Source organism: Ambystoma mexicanum, chromosome 5q, assembly GCF_040938575.1.
Source record: "Ambystoma mexicanum isolate Mex_15411 chromosome 5q, UKY_AmexF1_1, whole genome shotgun sequence".
Lineage (NCBI taxonomy): Eukaryota > Metazoa > Chordata > Amphibia > Caudata > Ambystomatidae > Ambystoma > Ambystoma mexicanum.
The window spans coordinates 1,348,452,590-1,348,474,394 of NC_090933.1; positions in this window are offsets into that span (position 1 = coordinate 1,348,452,590).

Consider the following 21,805-nt stretch of genomic DNA (forward strand, 5'->3'; position numbering starts at 1 on the left):
TCTGCTCCAACACCCTGAAGCCCAGACATGACGCCTCTGCCAGGCCCCCTATCTTCTCCAACAGCCTGAAGCCCAGACATGACGCCTCTGCCAGACCCCCTATCTGCTCCAACACCCTGAAGCCCAGACATGACGCCTCTGCCAGGCCCCCTATCTGCTCCAACACCCTGAAGCCCAGACATGACGCCTCTGCCAGGCCCCCTATCTGCCTCAACACCCTGAAGCCCAGACATGACGCCACTGCCAGGTCCCTATCTGCTCCAACACCCTGAAGCCCAGACATGACGCCACTGCGAGGCCCCCTATCTGCCTCAACACCCTGAAGCCCAGACATGACGCCTCTGCCAGGCCCCCCATCTGCTCCAACACCCTGAAGCCCAGGCATGATGCTACTGCCAGGACCCCCATCTGCTCCAACACCCTGAAGCCCAGACATGACGCCTCTGCCAGGCCCCCTATCTGCTCCAACACCCTGAAGCCCAGACATGACGCCTCTGCCAGGCCCCCTATCTGCTCCAGACCCTGAAGCCCCTATCTGACGCCTCTGCCAGGCCCCCTATCTGCTCCAACACCCTGAAGCCCAGACATGACACCTCTGCCAGGCCCCTATCTGCTCCAACAGCCTGAAGCCCAGACATGATGCCTCTGCCAGGCCCCCTATCTTCTCCAACACCCTGAAGCCCAGACATGACGCCTCTGCCAGACCCCCTATCTGCTCCAACACCCTGACGCCCAGACATGATGCCTCTGCCAGGCCCCCATCTGCTCCAAACCCTGAAGCCCAGACATGACGCCTCTGCCAGGCCCCCGATCTGCTCCAACACCCTGACGCCCAGACATGACGCCTCTGCCAGGCCCCCTATCTGCTCCAACACCCGGAAGCCCAGACATGACACCTCTGCCAGACCCCCTATCTGCTCCAACACCCTGAAGCCCAGGCATGATGCTACTGCCAGGCCCCCCATCTGCTCCAACACCCTGCAGCCCAGACATGACCCCTCTGCCAGGCCCCTATCTGCTCCAACACCCTGACGCCCAGACATGACGCCTCTGCCAGGCCCCCCATCTGCTCCAACACCCTGAAGCCCAGACATGACGACTCTGCCAGGCCCCTATCTGCCTCAACACCCTGAAGCCCAGACATGACGCCTCTGCCAGGCCCCCTATCTGCTCCAGACCCTGAAGCCCAGACATGACGCCTCTTCCAGGCCCCCTATCTGCTCCAACACCCTGAAGCCCAGACATGACGCCTCTGCCAAACCCCCTATCTGCCTCAACACCCTGAAGCCCAGACATGACGCCTCTGCCAGGCCCCTATCTGATCCAACACCCTGAAGACCAGACATGACGCCTCTGCCATGCTCCCTATCTGCTCCAACACCCTGAAGCCCAGACATGACGCCTCTGCCAGGCCCCTATCTGCTCCAACACCCTGAAGCCCAGACATGACGCCTCTGCCAGGCCACCTATCTGCTCCAACACCCTGAAGCCCAGACATGACGCCTCTGCCAGGCCCCTATCTGATCCAAAACCATGAAGCCCAGACATGACGCCACTGCCAGGTCCCTATCTGCTCCAACACCCTGAAGCCCAGACATGACGCCTCTGCCAGGCCCCCTATCTTCTCCAACACCCTGAAGCCCAGACATGACGCCTCTGCCAGACCCCCTATCTGCTCCAACACCCTGAAGCCCAGACATGATGCCTCTGCCAGGCCCCCTATCTGCTCCAACACCCTGAAGCCCAGACATGACGCCTCTGCCAGGCCCCCTATCTGCCTCAACACCCTGAAGCCCAGACATGACGACACTGCCAGGTCCCTATCTGCTCCAACACCCTGAAGCCCAGACATGACGCCACTGCAAGGCCCCCTATATGCCTCAACACCCTGAAGCCCAGACATGATGCCTCTGCCAGGCCCCCTATCTGCTCCAACACCCTGAAGCCCAGGCATGATGCTACTGCCAGGACCCCCATCTGCTCCAACAGCCTGAAGCCCAGACATGACGTCTCTGCCAGGCCCCCTATCTGCTCCAACACCCTGAAGCCCAGACATGACGCCTCTGCCAGGCCCCCTATCTGCTCCAGACCCTGAAGCCCCTATCTGACGCCTCTGCCAGGCCCCCTATCTGCTCCAACACCCTGAAGCCCAGACATGACACCTCTGCCAGGCCCCTATCTGCTCCAACACCCTGAAGCCCAGACATGACGCCACTGCCAGGTCCCTATCTGCTCCAACACCCTGAAGCCCAGACATGATGCCTCTGCCAGGCCCTCTATCTTCTCCAACACCCTGAAGCCCAGACATGACGCCTCTGCCAGACCCCCTATCTGCTCCAACACCCTGACGCCCAGACATGACGCCTCTGCCAGGCCCCCATCTGCTCCATACCCTGAAGCCCAGACATGACGCCTCTGCCAGGCCCCCTATCTGCTCCAACACCCTGAAGCCCAGACATGATGCCACTGCCAGGTCCCTATCTGCTCCAACACCCTGAAGCCCAGACATGACGCCTCTCCCAGGCCCCTATCTGCTCCAACACCCTGAAGCCCAGACATGACGCCTCTGCCAGGCCCCCTATCTGCCTCAATACCCTGAAGCCCAGACATGACGCCTCTGCCAGGCCCCTATCTGCTACAACACCCTGAAGCCCAGACATGACACCTATGCCAGGCACGTATCTGCTCCAACACCCTGAAGCCCAGACATCATGCCTCTGCCAGGCCCCCTATCTACCTCACCCTGAAGTCCAGAAATGACGCAACTGCAAGGCCCCCTATTTACCTGAATCCCAGACATAACACAACTTTCAAACCCTCTATCTGCTCCAACACCCTGAAGCCCAGACATGACGCAACTGCCAAGCCCTCTATCTACCTCAACACCCTGAAGCCCAGACATGACGTCAGTGCAAGGCCCCCTATTTACCAGAAACCCAGACATGATGCCACTGCCAGGCCCCCTATCTTCCTCAACAAGCCTGAAGCTCAGACATGACACCACCGCAAGACCCTTATCTGCCTCAACACCAGATATAATGCAATTGACAATCTCCCCATCTCACTCAACACCCTGAAGCCCAGAAATAACGCAATTGCCAAGCACCCCTTCTGTCTCAACAATATGAAACCCAGATATGATGCCACTGCCAGGACCTCTACCTCAATACCCTGAAGCCTAGACATCACAACACTACCAAGCACCCTAACTGCCTCAACACCCTGAATCCCATTCACAACACCACTGCCAAGCACCCCATCTGCTTCAACACCCTGAAGCCCAGGCATGATGCTACTGCAAGGCCCCCTATCTGCTTCAACACCCTGATGCCCAGACATGACGCCACTGCCAGGCCCCCTATCTGCTCCAACACCCTGAAGTCCAGACATCACACCACTGCCAGGCCCCCTACCTGCTCCAACACCCTGAAAAACAGACATGATGCCACTGCAATGCCCCCTATCTACTCCAACACCCTGAAACCCAGACATGATGTCACTGCAATGCCCCCTATCTGCTCCAACACCCTGAAGCCTAGACATCACACCACTACCAAGCACCCTAACTGCCTCAACACCCTGAATCCCATTCACAACACCACTGCCAAGCAACCCATCTGCTTCAACACCCTGAAGCCCAGGCATGATGCTACTGCCAGGCCCCCATCTGCTCCAACAAACTGAAGCCCAGACATGACGCCTCTGCCAGGCCCCCTATCTGCCTCAACACCCTGAAGCCCAGACATGACGCCACTGCAAGGCCCCCTATCTGCTTCAACACCCTGAAGCCCAGACATGATGCTACTGCCAGGGACCCTAAATGGCTCAGCACCCAGAAGCCCAGACACAATGCCACTACCATGCACCCCATTTTCTTCAACACCCTAAAGCTCAGACACGACGCCACTGCCAAGCCACCTACCTGCTTCAACACCCTGAAGCCCATACATGATGCCACTGCCAGTTCCCCTATCTGCTTCAGCGTCCTAAAGCCCAGACCTTATATCAGTGGCAGTATTTACGATGTAAATAGCTGACTGCTAAGTTTCAGCCACCAGATGGCCATCTTCATCCTAAACAAAACTACATTCAGTGGGGCTAATTTTTAAGTATTTGCATGGTGGAGAGTCCTTGCTCAGGGCCCCTGCCATTATAAGACACAGTGTCCACTGGCTGAAGAGAAGCCTCAAAACCTGTTTCAACCTCTGCCTGTGTGGCTTTGGAAAGACTGTGACGAAGAAGCCGAACCTAGGAGTACAAGATACGCAACACCCCCAAGACAAATATTAAAACCCCAAAACCAGCATCAAACATATTCTCAATGACCATTCGATGAAGAAACATCACTCAACAGGTGGATATTCAGCATATCTCCCACCATATCAAACTGAGAACTCAGACAGCACCTGGAGCTCAGCCATCTCAGGACTTGACCCAGGGACCCGGTAAGGCCATGGCTCTAGAGCTCCCTCAGCGATAGGTTCCCCAAACCCAAGTTGCTGAGCCACCCTAACCCACCCTCTTCTCTAGACCATCTGAATGCATCATTGCCCAACTCTACCCAATGCTGAGGGGTCCCGTTCTTACGACCACCCCAAAGAAACCTGTGGCCATCATCAGCAAAAGCAGCAAATACATGACAACTACCGTGATATCAAAGAGACCTAGGGGGTGCAACTTTACATAAAGGTTTCGCAGGACACTTTAGATGTGATAGCGCATCAGAAGGGCCTACAATGTGGCTGGTTCCATACTGTGCCATTCAACCCCACACTCATACCCTTGCACCCCCTTTTTTGATAAAGTTAGTGACATACACAACACAAAAAAATAAAATAAAACATTGGCTTGGTAGATTTTCAATACTACAATGAATCAAGATGTATACATCAAAGGACTTGTTTCATTTTTGGATCTGAGTCTAGTTCTTTGGATTTAAACTGGGACAAGATGGCGGCTCTCCTATGGAGACGTTACTTAGTCGTCCCAAATTGCACTCCCATTACAGTAATCAGGATGTAAAAGGGGCTGACAGCACTGAGCTGTCAAATGATTCTGCTCACTATCATTAAATTAAACACTGACTCATGCACCCTGCCCTTTGGAAGAGTAAAGCTGGAGGAGACCACGCACAGCCTGTGAGCGGAACAGGTAGGATGAAGCTGAAAAAATGAGGATAAATGAGGATGCTCACCTTGTCCTCATCTTACCCCAGTCATTACACAACCCATCATCTCCCTTGAACAGAGGCCATATGCACACAGAGTGAAGAGCAGGTTGGCATTGCTTAGCTGTGAAATGATGATGTCCAACAACTCAGTCTCCTCCTACCACTGTTCTGTGGCTCCACTTTCCATTCATGAATCTCGGTGTCCGGCTCGGGCAGAATCTGCGTGTCCCAGGGCTGTTCGGGTGCCAGGAGGTAGGGAGGTGGGCAAGGATTCCCTGTCTGCTAGGCCTCCTCTGATTGTGCAGCCACTCTTATGCTGCAGGGCTCACACCGCAATCCCTTACACACTCGCTCTCTGCAGAGCTTGTGCTGGCTTCTGACCCCTCCCCCGGAACTGATGACACTGTGTTCCGTTAGAGCCCAGTGGATGCCGTTGCCAGGGCTAATGCCCCTCCACTGCTTCCGGTCCCTGCAACCCTGTGTCACACCTCCTACTGGCACCACTTAATTTGCAATGCCTCCCTTGAGTGAAAGCCAAACAAACTGAGGTCACTTTTCAGCCCAACTTGAAGTAAATATTAGCCCGCAACTAGCCCTTCATGGAACGATGAGGTAATTATTGCTTTGAAATGCAATTGTTCCCACACAACATGGTTGCAGGGGCCTCCTAGGTCACGCTACGACACCGCCCACAGCCCAGGCACTTCCTTTTTAAAAAAAGAAACAAAACTTTCTTTTTTTTTTAAATATAGGGGTGGCAAGGGAGACCACAGGGTTCGCAGATGTGATCCCTGGTGACAACCAAATGACGTCCCTGAGTGACACAATCACAAACTCAAGCTGAGAATGAGCCTTCTATTTTGCAATGAAGTGGAGATGCTCCAGACCACGATTTAATTCTGGACAGAAAGAGATCCAATTGTAGGAAGATTTCATCAATATCTAGAAGTCACAGAAATCGTTCCCTTATCTGAATCGGATTGGCATGAAAAGGAAGATCTTTGCGTACCGATGAAATTCCAGAAAATTTTCAAAATTCAGGACAGAGGTTAGGAACCCCAATCTTGTTATGATGAATGGGTGGTACCTACCTCATTCTGAATTATAATGTTGAATCCTGCCTATGGCACAAAAACCGCTGCTCATCTGGGTTTTCAAAAGACAACATAGATTCCATGTATTGGCCACATATGGGTCAAGTTGTAAACATTTATTTAAAGGGGTGTCTAATGTGTGCTCAGTTCTAAGCACCCTCTTCCACACACCAGGCTCAACTACCAAAGAGAGGAATGACCTTACCATGGGCTGACCTTCAGATCTACTTTATTGGTCTAGAGACTCATTCTGCATGTGGCAACAAATATATGTTGACAATTACCTATCACTTTACTAAATGGATCAAATGTCTTCCTTCTCAAAATTGTAAGGCAAAGACAGCAGTTATGTTTTTAATCAACACATCTTTTCTAATTGCTGACTTCCTCAAAAAACATGACAGTTACATTATTGTGTTCTAACATATATATTGTTCATTCTTAATCCTTGCATTTGAGATTCAAATTGACGTGCTTGAGTTGGTGATTCAAAGGGGAATTTTGAAACTGCTTAAAAGGGAACTAGAATGTTCAGCTTCTAAGGCCTGACCGAACCTTGAAATGTGCAATAACATAACATGAAGAAAACTCATGAAGGGCTCTGGGCAGCCTCTTTGGGCTGGTTGCAAGGAATATAAAGAATGTTGTGCCATCTTGATGGATGCACAATATGATCTAAATTGGCATAAATTGGAAAACATGACATGGAGGACAGTTGTAATGTTGCCAAATCACCTCCCAATATCAGTTTTGAGGTAGAGGCATTAATTGGGCTTATTTTCATTAACCTTCAATGTTATATGGAAAATCTTAGATCGTGCATCAAAAACCTTCTATTCAGACCTAACCCTATTGAGGAAAGGAAGTATGTTTCGTGTATATAACAATTGGCTCAAGAAATGTGAGAAGATGCTGAATAGTCCAAACTTTAATATATCTATACTTTTGAAAAATCCCTTGGTGATTAAGAAAGCTGTTAGAGATAATGACTGGTGTAACACCAGAGATGTCATGAGTAAATAGTGTCTATTTTATATTATAGCATTGGAAGAAACATCTTATACATGATACATAATCATTTGAAAAAAATGTCCTTGTGAATGGAGATACTTTTATATGTGATATAAGATAAACCTCTTACCAACTCATGGGGTAATTTGTGTTAGAACAAAGGTTTCCAGAAGTAGTGTTATTGTCACCTCTGTATGAACAAAGAGGTAGTAGGAATGTTAGCATCTGACTATTGATTGTCCAGAACCTTTGGGAAAGAGATATAAAAGCTTAAAGAATGATTTAGCTGAAGGTCATTTAATCATTCTGCCTGATTTGTGGTCACGTATCTGTGGAGGGAAAAAAGTATCTTTAATATTTAATATTGGCTACCTTAAAATATGATAGAAATTTCAAATATAAATCAGACTAATCCTGTTAAGAATCAAATGTTTCTTCATGTATTTCATTGATTTTGTATTCTTTTATTTCAATGGGCATTTGTAAGGCGCATGTACATCAAGAAAATTGTGTTTCAAAGCACCCACAGGGCAAAGGGAAGGGAAAAAGGGAAACACAGCAAAACAATGGAGCATGCAAAATAAAATAAAAAAGCAGTCGTACTAGCCTTGCTTACATTGGGATCGTGCAAGTGCAAAGGGAGAGAAGGGAAAGGGGTAATTTCTAGATGATCCAGAGAGGTTTAAAGTGCCTGGGAGATCATTGCAAGGCAACAGGTACGTGCAAAAGCTTGTTGCGATGGCATAACAGTTAAATGCCAGGCATTGATCAATGGATGGAGCACCAGCCCATAAAATAAGTGCAGGCCTGTGGGGCATCACAGGCCAAGTGGTGCTCGAAGGCAAGTGCAGTGGGAGGGCAGATTCTGAGGGCGATCTGTCAGATGGGCAGAAGGTCAGGACCCAATAGGGCACATAAGGGCCTAGGCCACCAATCCCAGTTACACAGGGACGAGAGAGAGAAATAGGAGGAGAAGAGGAAAGTCTTGAGGTGTTTGCGGAACTTGAGGAGATCCGGCTGAAGACGGAGAGAAAGGGGGAGGCTGTTCCAGAGGAGGGAGCCAGCTGAGAAAGGGAAGCTTAGAGAAGCGGTTGACAAGCAGAGAGTTTGAACCGAAGGATCAGAGGGATCTGGAAGGGGAGTATTTGGTGAAAGAAAGTTGCCGATAGCATGAGCCCCAGCCCCAGACAGCTTTATCGATGATGCAGAGGGATTTAAATGTGATCCTTGCAGCAACCGGAAGACAGTGTAGAGATTTTAGGGTTGGAGAGATATGGTCCCTGGGCTTAAGGCCAAGGATAAGTCTTGCAACCCTATTCTGGATTAGCTGGAGGGGGAAGATAGAGGAAGAAGGTAGATTAAGGAAGAGGCTGTTGCAGTAGTCCAGCCTGGCGAGTACCAGAGCCCTGGAGACATTGAGCTTCTGGGGGTATTAACAGATGTGTATACTTGAATGTAATGTATTGAAATTATTATGTTTTTTTATATTTGTACCAAAATGGTTTAAGGTTTAATGTAAACCAAAACACAATAAGAAAAGAAAAAAGAAAGATTATACTAACAAATCCTATCCCAGATGTCAGTAATAGATCTGGGCCGGGAATTTAAATGTCCTTGTCATCATTGTTCTAAATCCAAAAACTGCATTACCAAGAGGTCAAGGGAGAGGTTATGAAAACTATGCACAACAAAATGCATCTGCGTGGAGTTCAGAATATGTTTATTAATGGCATGAAAAAGAAGGATGTAGGCGATGCACCAGCGCTAACACCTCCAGGAAAAGGTTAGGAACTCCACACCAACAACCTGATTCATCTTACAATAAGGAAAATCTTAAACTTTGGCCCTGATTCATGGAATTGGGCACAGAAATGGCAAAAGGGCTGCACGCTGAGAAGGACCCTGTGCGAGACGTGGTGCAGACAAAAACTTCCGCGACACACGTATTCATGGATTTCAAGAGGCATTACTAGCCAACATGCAAGTAACAACAAGCTGCGCGAGGAACACCCTCAAAACGCCTCCACGCACATCAAAAAGTAAGTTAAAGGACGAACATGGTGCAAAACTCTGTGCCATCCCTGATCCAAAATCCAGCACCCCAACGATATCGCATGACAACACCTCGCAATCCCAGGCTACACCCCAGAGAAAACGCGTGCCCTTCCTCGCAAGCACAGCCCGTACCGCAGTAAAATTGGAAATAACACCTCGCAATCCCAGGCTGCACCCCAGAGAAAATGCATGCCTTCCCTCACAAGCCCAGCCAGTACCCCAGTGAAATCGTGTGACAGCACCTCTCACTCCCAGGCCGCACCCCAGAGAAAATGTGCCCCCTCCCTCGGAAGCCCAGCCCATACCACACCGAAATCCTGCGACAACACCTTGCGTTCCCAGGCCAGACCCCAGATAAAATGCGTGCCTTCCCGCGCAGGCCCAACCAGTACCCCAGCTAAATTGCGTGCCCCCTCGTAAGTGTAGGCTACACCTGTTACAAAAATGTGAGTTCCCCCTACACCCACGGCACCCACCCTGTCCACATACCCTCCTACTGCACATGCTCCACTGTAGTCCACACACCACCCCAGGCCCCCTCACCTGTGAAACCCCCCTGCAGGCAGCCCCCTCCAGACTTGACATCACCCACCAGCACCCCTCACCTGTGACACTGCCCGCAGGCAGCCCCTCCCAAAGGGACACCCATTGCAGGCAGCCCCCTCCCGAATGGACACCACCCCCAGTACCCCTCAACTGTGATACCCCCTGCAGGCAGCCCCCTCCCAAAGGGACACCCCCCTCAGTCAGCCCCCTCCAGACTGGACACCAGCCCCAGCACCCCTCACCTGTTACACCCCTTGCAGGCAGCCCCCTCCCAAAGGGACACTCCCCGCAGGCAGCCCCCTCCAGACTGGACACCACCCCCAGCACCCCTCACTTGTGACCCCACCATCAGACAACCCCCTCCCGAAGGGATACCACTCCCTAGCACCCCTGACCAGAGACACCCCCTGCAGGCAGCCCCCACCCGAAGGGACACACACCCCCAGGCAGCCCGGTCCAGACTGAACACCACCACCCAGCACCCCTCACCTGTGACACCCCCTGCAGACAGCCCCCTCCTAAAGGGACACCCCCTGCAAGCAGCCCCCTCCAGAATGGACACCATCCCCCAGCACCCCTCACCTGTGACACCGCCCACAGGCAGCACCTTCCCAAAGGGACACCACCCCCCAGCATCCCTCTCCTGTGTCACCGGCTGCAGTCAGCCCCTTCCCAAAGGGACAACCCCTGCAGGTAGTCCCCTCCATACTGGACACCCCCCCAGCACTCCTCACCTGTGACACACCCTGCAGGCAGCCCACTCTTGAAGGGACACCCCAGCAGGCAGCCCCCTCCAGACTGGACACCAGCAGCCCTCCCCTGTGACACCCCCTGCAGGCAGCCCCCTCCTGAAGGGACACACCCCACAGGCAGCCCCCTCCAGACTGGATACCACCCCCAGCACCCCTCACCTGTGACACCCCCTATAGACAGCCCCCTCCTGAAGGGACATCCCCCACAGGTAACCCCCTCCAGACTGGACACCACCCCCCAGCACCCCTCACCTGTAACACCCCCTGCAGGCAGCCCCCTTCTGAAGGGATACCCCTGGCAGACAGCCCCCTCCAGATTGGACACCACCCCCAGAACCCCTCACCTGTGACACACCCTACAGGCAGCCCCCTTCCGAAGGGACACCTACCATAGGCAGCCCCCTCCAGAAGGGACACTGGCAGTACTCTGACAGTGTGACACATCACCACTGCAATGATCGTCTGTTGCTCACCTGAACCTCTGTGGTCTGACTGCAGCATCAATTTCATCATTAACATGTATCCTGATAATCCAAACAACTGCATTCACTGGAGCTCCATCCATGTGTGGAGCATCTTCTCACACACCATTCCTGACCTTAATCATCCCTCAACATACACATGTGACAAGTGATTGCTAAAACAGGTGCATGTTGGCTATGCCACATTGCCATGGCATCAAACTACAGTGACCGAATGTATGCCCACGACAGAAGCAAGCATACCCAAACTTTATGCAAGGTGCACAAACAATGGGCGGGCGTGTCACAGCCTGAGCATGAGTGAGCTGGGTGTCAAAAAACCTGTCAGGGAACTATCACATGACTGGTCCATGCATGGGTGATGGTAGGGCCGTCAGGGAGAGCATGACTCACAGAGACTGGTGAATTGAGCAGGCCCTCAGGAATATGAAATATGTGCCACTTCTGCATTCCACTGGTAGAGGTTGGCCAACACCTGAGAGAAGGAATTGGGTGATTACACACCTCAGCCAGTTGACGTTCAACTCCCAACTCGGCAGGGATGTTGGCTCCACCAGACTGGGCAATCTGGGTGGGACGGGTGCATAGGGGGCCATGGTTTTATCTGGGCTGGAATGTGCCTCGGAGGACGGCTGGTGCACACAGGAGGAAGACGAGGAGGGGGTTGCATTAGTAAACAGCCAACGCAGCACAATCTGGACCTGGAATGTTGCAAGCCAGCTGAGGAGATGGCATACCTCATTGTGATGACGTGCAAGCTGTCTAAGTGTAGTTTCACATCCTCACGTATGACGGCTGTACGCCTCGCCACACCGGCCTGCATGGGAATCACGTAGTCCTGAATGGCAACAGCAGATGGTAATGGGTCATGCACACACATCAACTGAGAGTCCACAAGCAGTGTGATGAGCAATTAAATCAGAGTCACGTTAACTGTATTCCCACTACATGACTACGTCAGACATCCAAATGCACGTGTTGCTCCCATGCGTGAGTGATGGCCAGTCACACATTCCCAACTTTGCCACATACACATGAACATCATGCATGCACATGATGGGGCAACACTAACTCAACTGTCACACTTGCCACACCAGCACATCTCAGTACAAAAACATGTGCACGGTCTCAAAGGCAGCAGAAAAACACACAAGGCAACTGATATCTCATTCAAATTACATATGATCTAATTCACACCTGGAGAGCAATGTCTGGGGCATGCACGCATACATCCGCCTCTGAGGCATACTAGCTGCAAGCCTAAGGGGCTCACTGACAACATGCAGCAACATGCACATGCACTGTACAGCATCTCAAGACATGGATACTCACCAACCGACTCCAGATGTTGCTGCAACTCGCAGACCTAGCTGTGCAGCGCCGGGAAAAATGTCTCCAGGACCCGCATGTTGCTATTTGACAGCCGGCACCTGCACGCACGGTGCACCTCGGAAGATGCACCGGCATCGATGATGCGCAGGGCCTTGCTGCGGGTCCTGGACTTCAAGTCCTCCCAGCGCTTATGCACGTTCTTGAAGGTCCGGGATGCCGCCCCCTCGGCATTGATGGCATCCCTTATCTTGTCCCAGATCTGCTGATGTCCTTCCTTGCCGACTTGCTTCAATTGGCTCAAGTGGAAATCATGATTTGCCAGGACCTTTGCAACCAGGAGGTCAACTTCCTTGGCAGTGAATTTGACAGCCCTCTCCCTCGCTGCCATGGGGTTGCTACTCTGGACAGAGGATATTGGTGCTGACATGGCAACCCCTGAGGCACGTGTGGGTGGGCAAGGTCCGCTGTGGAGCGGTGGGGGTGGCATGGCACGGTGGGAGTCCGGTGAATCAGCTGAGGTGGTCACAGGGCCAAGGACAGGAGCTCTGGCAATGGCTAGACAGCAGGCACACAAAACGCAGGTCAGGTGGGCAACAGGCACACACACTGGGCAGGCAGCAGCAGTTGGCTCAGTAGGAGGCAGCTCAGGGCAGTAGGAGGCAGGTTAAATGACTCAGAGGCAGGAGCGTGGGTCTTCCGTGTATAATGCTTGGGTAGCCGGAAACAGAGTGACAGTTACTTTGGATGTTCAAAATTAGTGCAGACATGTGAAATCCAAGGAAAGGGCCTCAGTGCGTAATTTATGTGGCACGGGCTGCGTTCTGGCGCTCGGTACACCAGAATCAGGGATATAGAAGTACGCATAGAAGCAAATCCGACCATACATACAATTGGGAGTAGACAGACGAGTGGATTACTGCGATTTTTGGGGTGCCACGCAAGTTGTTCACTTCTGGGACCGTACAAACTTCTTATTTTGGTGAGGGATTAGCCTCAGCGCATATGCACGTTTACTTTTGTTTTTTCAGAGGCTAACGGTGAGTTGTGTATGCATTGTACATACTCTGGGTGCCCCTGTGTATCGCGTACCTCCATTCTTACCTTTACAGTAGCTTTGCAGGGTTTGCATATGCATTTGTTGTGTTGCTGGGTGCCACTGCATATTGTGTAATGCTTTTTTCTTTTTACAGAAGCTATTGGGGTCTCACCTAACCTATTTTTGTAATGTTTTGGGAGCCTGTGTGTTACGCGTCCTGTATTTTTGTCACCAGGGGTACTTTTGAGCCTTTCTGGACCACAGAAGTACGTTTTCCATCACGTACACTTTGCCCTCACTCGAATTGCCCAGGACAATTACTTGGTGTGCTTTCCATTGATGAAGTACACCTGTAACATGAGTGAAAATGCCCCAAGAGGGAAAGGAGGCAGAGGTGGCCGGGGTCCGTGACGAGCAGTGGAAGCTGCTGCCCCCCCACCAAGGATTCAGGGACATGCAGTGGATGCTGCTGCCCCCAAAAGGGTTCGGGCACTTGCATTGGAAGCCGCTGCCCCCCCCCCGCCAAGGGACCGGGGATCTGCAATGGAAGCCACTGCCCCCCCCAAGGGTTTGGGGACCTGCAGTGGAAGATGCTGTCCCAGCATCAGTGGGTGATGCCATGCCCCAGGCCACTAGTGGTCCAGCATCTGGGGCCCTGAGTGGTCACAGCCACACAGGGTCAACACCACGTGCCAAGAAGGCAAAGCCTGTACAGCAGGAACAGGCTCAACCCCATGGCACGGCACAGGACACTGGCACGTTGAGGAAGAGGAACTTCAATGATGAAGAAATCCAGATCCACAATGGACTATGTGACCGATCACCACCATGACATATGCCTGCAACCAGGGAGCACACGTAAACCTGCTCGGATGACATAAACGCCTTAGGGTATAAGAGGCACACTGCTTCTCAGGTCATGAAGCGGGGGAATGACATCAACCGTTGCACCAAGTCCAAGCTGGGTGCCAACTGCGCCTCTCCTCTGGCAACTGGAGGGGGGTCACCAGAGGAGGAAATGCTCACCCCGCATGAATAGGCTATGAGTCAATTTATTCATATGGATCAGGTGCAAGGTGTGGGAGGCCTGCCAGATTACTAGGGCACATCCGGTGAGTGACCAAGAGTGTGCATCAAAATATGTGTAGGTAAACAAATCAAAGATGTATGATTGTGTTGCACTTTTCCGCCTGCATTTGAATTACTGTCCTGGCTGAACCATGTCATGATGTACTGACTCATGTCCAGTGTACTCTAGAGTGGATACGAACCATTTGTCGTACATCCGTTGCACATGGCATTGTGACAATAGTCATCCCCCACCAGCATACACAAACAACATTTTCAACATGCTACCCCTATGTGCTATCTAGTTAGTTGCATCAGTGATGTCAGTGACTCTGCTCTGCTAGACAAGTGCTTGTGTCTGAAGCACGAGTAACACTTCATGCACTGCATGGTGCAGATTGTCCATTCACACATTTACGTAGGTGGTTCCATGCTACAGGTAACTTCCAAGGAGACTACCAACAGGCCTCACTGCATGCAATGAGTGACATGGCATTTTCCTACACTGTGCACTTCCCTGCTGCAGCTATGGCAATAACCCTGGTGTCAAATATTCATGATAACTCATCCCTTCTACCCTCCCACACTCAGCACACACTCCATGGTCCATGCCCTTGTCCCTCTTGCCTCTTATGTGTCACTGTCCCTTCTTCCTATCTCCAAGTGCATGTAATTACTCTCTCCACATCACACTCCTTGTCTGGGTGTTACTCTTACAGCCATGCTTCAAATGGGACTCCACACTCAGGCCATGTTCAAATTGTGTGCACTCGCTGTGCAGGTTCAACACTGGGGTGACATGTGATGGATGTGCTCTTGGATGTGAATATGTGTGTGTACCTATTGACATGTAATGTAATAGCATGTTACAGAGCCACATGACCATGCCCATTTTGCATGTATTTGTCAATAGTTTGCTGTGCCTTAATGTGCTTCTAGAGAACCATGTCTGTTGGCAATGTGTCTGCTGGCTACATGGGGAGGGACATGGAATGTTGTTGCCAGTCTGCATATGCCATGATCAGATGACTTCTTGTACATAGTGTGTGTATGCAATCTCTCTCATGGTGACATGCCCGGCATTGTGTTGCATGACAGCAATGTGATACAGATGTGTACTGTCAACATGTTTCACATGAATCCTCATGTCTTTTTATGTCCTTTTGCAGGTGATGAGGCACCAAATGCAGAGGAGGAGGAAGAAGAGGAACACGAGTCTGTCCTGGTCCAGACCACCAGTGGAGGATGTGGTGTGGCAGCCCAGGAGAATCCACTGGTGCTACAGACCATCCTGGGACTTTCCAGATATGATACTGACTCTCATGAATCCAGTAGCTCTGGTGCTGAACCGGATGTGCAATCCTCAATGCTGTTGGAGGTGAGTGCACCAAGTGTTGGAGCAGGGGGGCCTGTGAGTCTGCAGGGGGTCAGGTGCCTTCACAAGGCCAGTCAGTGGTGTCACGGCTGTCTGTGGTGGTTACAGCTGCAAAGCCACAATCCCATGTATTGGGTTCTGGTCCTGGCCAGATGTCCAAGGGAGAGATGCAGCCCTGAAGCCAGAGACAGTGGCATTACTGCAAGGGCCATGCTCTCTTGGGTCAGGCAGATGTGGGCCTCGCACACGTGGGTGACGTGTTCAGGCTGGGCAGACAGTGTGGGAGCAGCAGATGTTGCATGCCGTGCACTGACAGGGTGCTGCCTATGATAGTTTGGCTGAGGGCATGGATAGGGTGGCCAGTTCCATGATCCCACCAGCAACACAGGTGGAGCACCAGCTGCAGGCAATGCGGTCCACATGCCGCTCCAGAGGCTGCACATGGAGGCCAACAGAAGGAGCAGAAGGGTAGAACTGAGGTCTCTGCAGGGATCCCTGCTTGCAGAGGGTCAGGCACACAGGGAAACCCCGAGGCAAGAGTTGTTGGCCCACAGAGCTGAAATCCAAGAGGAAGAGGCAGTCCGCAGGAGGCTGCTCCAACAGGAGATGCACCAATTGAGGCAGACCATCTCGGAGGAACTCTGTGGATCCTGTGAGGTTATGCATGGTGACCTCCAATACCTCAGTGTGCTGGTGCATTCATCAGTGTCACGCATGGCTGCTGCCACTGAGGAACAGGCCAGGGCACTGCGTGGTGAGCCTCCTTCACCACTACCACCTTCTAATTCTACCCAGGAAGGTGGTGTCAGCAGAGACATGCCTCCCGGTCCAACATAGTCATGCGGTCCATGAGCCCATGAAGGGGTTTGTTTTTTTTTTAAATCCACACACGTCAAAGTTGACATGCACCCTGACCCTCCCCCTCCTGGGTGGAGCCCCATACCCCCCGCCGGTCCATGATGGACATTTTTAATTTTAAAATGTTTCTTTTGTTTTGATACCTTTGTTTGCCCCAGGCCCTGATGTTGGCATTGTATTTTTTGATTTGGCCTTTCCTGGTTTATTTTTGTTTTCGATTTTTCCTTTATTTTCCTTGACGTGTGCCATTATCATCTCAAGGCCAAGACATGTGCAGTGGTGTACATGCAGGCATGCATAGTGACGTCAACTTGCATGTTTGCATGGTGGTGCACAGGATGGCATGTGCAGGTAATTATGGGTTTGGTGTTCCATTGCAGGTGTGTGCTGAGTCAATGGTACTTCACAATAGTTGTTTTAATGTCTTCTCCCATGGTGTTTCAGTAATTTGTGATCTGGTGCGGTGACTGCTGTCCCAGGGGAGACACCCTGCACCCTTTGACATCCATGCTCTCCATGCCCTCCGCCAGGCACTGCCCTTCCTGTACCTGATTAGGAGATACAGTTCTGGGTGAAGGTGATGCAGGATTGATACCATACTGGCACTGTCACCGGGTAGGTTTGAGCACGGTTTTGCATGCAGCATTGGTTTGCATGTTTGCTGCATGTTTTCCTTATCTTATATGTGCGTTGCATGCTAACATGCCGTTATGGTTATTTAAGTGGTGCTCATGTCACTGTGTTACCAACATGTGTATTCCTCTATGGCCGCACCTACTGTACTGTACAGCATGTCATTGTACATCTGAAATCCAGGCAGTGTACTCCTTGATCTTGCATTTCATTTGGATTTCCTCTCTGTGTCCCTCTCTCTCCCTCTCTCTGTTGTGGTACTCCAGGGACGATCTCCATCTATTTCCAGTCACCCCGTGGCACCATGTGTTGCTCCTGCAGTGGGTGGTGTCTGCATATGTTCTGTATGAAATCATGTGTTGTCATGGATATGCGTGTTGTTTCTGCTGTTACTATACATATTATTTAATTCAGGGGAAGCGTCTCCCGATGGTGTGCATCGTGTACAAGGCAGGTGGGTTCCCTGGACAGGTAAGTGAAAGGCAATTGCTGACACTTGTGTGGTGTTTGCATGGGAATGTAGCACTGTGTGTGTTCACTTGGGATTGACTTAGCTTGTCGTCCAAAACTACTTCTGAAGGGGTGCATGTTTCACAGGGGGTGCTTCTGAAAGGTATGGGCATGTTCTTCTGATGGATTGCTGGGGCCACTGTTTACTGATTCTAATATGTGTGCATCCTAACTGTGTGAGGCTTTCATGGTTGTTTGGAAGTGGGTAGCATGGGCCACTGTTTGTGGCCTGTGGCTGGTGCTGATGGTTGTGCTGACGTGTGGCTCATGGCACTTTTATCATGTATAATGAGTGACACTTCAGATCCCTAGCAGGGTTTGTGGGTTTATGGCAGTATGTCACATTTGACATGTCTTGATTATGGATCAAGTATTACAGTGTGCAGCACTAGTTGAAAGCCACAAACATGTTGGTGTGTATACATTTTTGTGGGATGATATGTCGTGTACCAGCACATTAGGGTTAATGGTGTTGGTGCATTCTCATGATTTTACCATGCATGCTGCACCATGGTGTGTTAGGGAGAATTCTCATTATATGGCTAATTTCCCTCACCTAGTGAGTCCCCCAGCAGCTTTGCTGGATTTCTGGAGTTTACTTTTTCCACTTGGTATGAGTCTGAGCCTTTTTCCCACTCTTACATGGGTTTTGCCATGTGTATTTCTACTGTTTGTGTGATAGTGGGCTCTGGAAGACACCACTCAATGAACCCCATTTGTTTTGTGTGTTACACAGCACCTTCAGTGCAGTGACACAGGGTTGTCTTTGAGACTTCCTTCTGACTCCATTTTTCTGGGGCTGACAACTGTCCCCCAGAAAACAGGTAAAGTTGCCATTTACTTTACATAGTCATTTAAAACCACAGACCCAGTACAACCCATTTTACATGGAGTACTGGAAAGGGTTAACTCCTATCCCCTTTTGTCTGTGCCTCTCTGAGCTTTGCTTTGCTCTTTTAACATTTAGACTTGGCTGGTGGCAGTGGTATCTACCCTAACTTTTCTACCGCGATTATACTATATAAACGTGGTACTGTTCCAGACTATTATATTAGCCTCGAATATAAACCCGCTTGACCAAATACTCTTTCTTTTGGCTAGGGTCGGGTTTATTCGCCATTTCCTTTTGTTAAAGTCCTTCTTGTGTTTTACTTTGCACGGCAAACCAGGTTTGCCTTCTTTGTTCACCGTCTTTTGGCGGGCTTCTCTCAAGAAGCCCTCCTTTTGGCACCTGGGTGTCTAGGTGGGCTGAATGTGAGGGAGGGGTGTAGTCACCCCCTGCACAGGGTATCCTTGGAAACCCAAGTCGCACTTTGTCGTGATTGGCTGAGGTGGTTGTCCGGGCCGGACAACCCCACTGCTTTTTGATTGACAGCCAGGCTGTGAGAATGGGGGATTTTTGCATAAAAGGCAGGACTCTTGGGCTGGAAGTGAGAGTGGCAACTGGAACTGCAAGGAACCGAAGAGAAGCAGAGAAGAAGACGGCTGCTGCAACTACCGAGTCCTGGTGGAGCCCTGCTGCAGTCCAGAGCTATCTACCCTTCAACGGCAAGAGAATATCCAGTCCAAAGTCTTCTTCCCTTGAGCCTGGTGGGATCAAACAGCTCATCTTCCACAGGCAGAGGATCCTCTTCTTGATTGAATTCGCTGCACACAGCTGTAGTGGTCTGGATAGCCACCTGAAGAGCCTCTCCTGTTTTAAAGGAGCACACCTTTTATTCATTGTTGCTTTTTGCTGCTGCTGGCTTCATCCCTGGGTAGTGCAGATCACTCCAGATGTCCTCCTTCTTGTCTCCACAACTGAAGCCACAGGAACCGTGAGTCTGCAGGGACTACCAGGTACAAGTGCCGTAGAACCAGCTCTTCTTCACTTTGAATAAGGTACTGTGTCTGACCTCGAGGAACTGGGGTGAACCCCTTTTTCCTCACTAAAGGCTTGTCCTTATCTTCCTTCCCTCTTATAACTTTTGCTTCCTCTTTTGACAATATCCAAGTACTCCTGGCAATCTCGAATCGTGAACTTTACTAACCGTGTGATCCTCAACAACAGGAACCCTGTTCCACTTGACACTGGCGCAGGCCTATTGACTTTTATTCACTTGTAGGAAAGTGTACTCTTATTCTATCGGGCTTGACAAAAGTATTCCCTATGATTTTTATCCCCAACTCTCTTGTGTTGATTCATGTGATTCCCAAACGATCCACTGTATATTATCAGGCCGATTCATGTAATTCTTCACAAAAGTGTCGCACGCGGCTGGCGCACAGCGTGCCCGTGCGAATGTCTGCACCAGCCGCGTGCAATAAAATCAATTTCCGCACACAGCGTATTCATGGATTCTCGCCTCCAAATGCAGACGTGGAGCAGAGTGGCACAGCGACCCTGCAGCAGCGCCAGTTACGCCCCCAAGAACGCCCTCGCACAAGGAAAAGCCATCAAGATCGCAAAACCATCGCAAAGGGCTGCGCCAACCCTGTACCAGTTTACCGGACTGGCAAACAGCAAACGCAAAGCGGGGAACGTGTATTACGGGTTTTGGGAACACACGTGCGCGAGAAGTCTCACACGCGATCTGGCCTGGGGGAGCGTGTGCGTGAATTTCAGGGGTGTGCGAGAAGTTCCACACGCGATTGGCCTGGGCGTGTGTATTCCAGAGGTGCGCGAGAAGTTCCACACGCGATCGGGCCTGGGGGAGCGTGTGCGTGTAATTCAGGGGTGCGCGAGAAATTCCACACGCGATTGGGCCTGGGGGAGCGTGTGCTTGTATTTCAGGGGTGCGCGAGAAGTTCCATACGCGATCGGGCCTGGGGGAGCGTGTGCGTGTATTCCAGGGGTGCGCGAGAAGTTCCACACGCGATCGGGCCTGGGGGAGCGTGTGCGTGTATTTCAGAGGTGCGCGAGAAGTTCCTCACGCGATTGGCCTGGGCACGTGTATTTCAGGGGTGCGCGAGAAGTTTCACACGCGATTGGCCTGGGCGCGTGTATTCCAGAGGTGCGCGAGAAGTTCCACACGCGATTGGCCTGGGCGCGTGTATTTCAGAGGTGCGCGAGAAGTTCCACACGCGATTGGCCTGGGCGCGTGTATTTCAGGGGTGCGTGAGAAGTATCACACGCGATTGGCCTGGGCGCGTGTATTCCAGGGGCTCACGGGTGTTTACACACGCGATCGTGCCTGGGGGAGCGTGTGCGTGTATCTCAGAGGTGTGCGAGAAGTTTCACACGCAATTTGCCTGGGCACGTGTATTTCAGGGGTGCGCGAGAAGTTTCACACGCGATTGGCCTGGGCACATGTATTTCAGGTGTGCGTGAGAAGTTTCACACGCGAATGGCCTGGGCGCGTGTGTTTCAGGGGCTCGCGGGTGTTTACACATGCGATCGTACCTGGGGGAGCGTGTGTGTGTATCTCAGAGGTGCGTGAGAAGTTTCACATGCGATTGGCCTGGGCGTGTGTATTTCAGGGGTGTGCTAGAAGTTTCACATGCGAATGGCCTGGGCGCGTGTATTTCAGGGGTGCGTGAGAAGTATCACACGCGATTGGCCTGGGCGCGTGTATTCCAGGGGCTCGCGGGTGTTTACACACGCGATCGTGCCTGGGGGAGCGTGTGTGTGTATCTCAGAGGTGCACGAGAAGTTTCACACGCGATTGGCCTGGGCGCGTGTATTTCAGGGGTGCGCTAGAAGTTTCACACGCAAATGGCCTGGGCGTGTGTATTTCAGGGGCTTGCGGGTGTTTACACACGCGATCGTGCCTGGGGGAGCGTGTGCGTGTATCTCAGAGGTGCGCGAGAAGTTTCACACGCGATTTGACTGGGCGTGTGTATTTCAGGGGTGCGCGAGAAGTTTCACACGCGAATGGCCTGGGCGTGTGTATTTCAGGGGCGC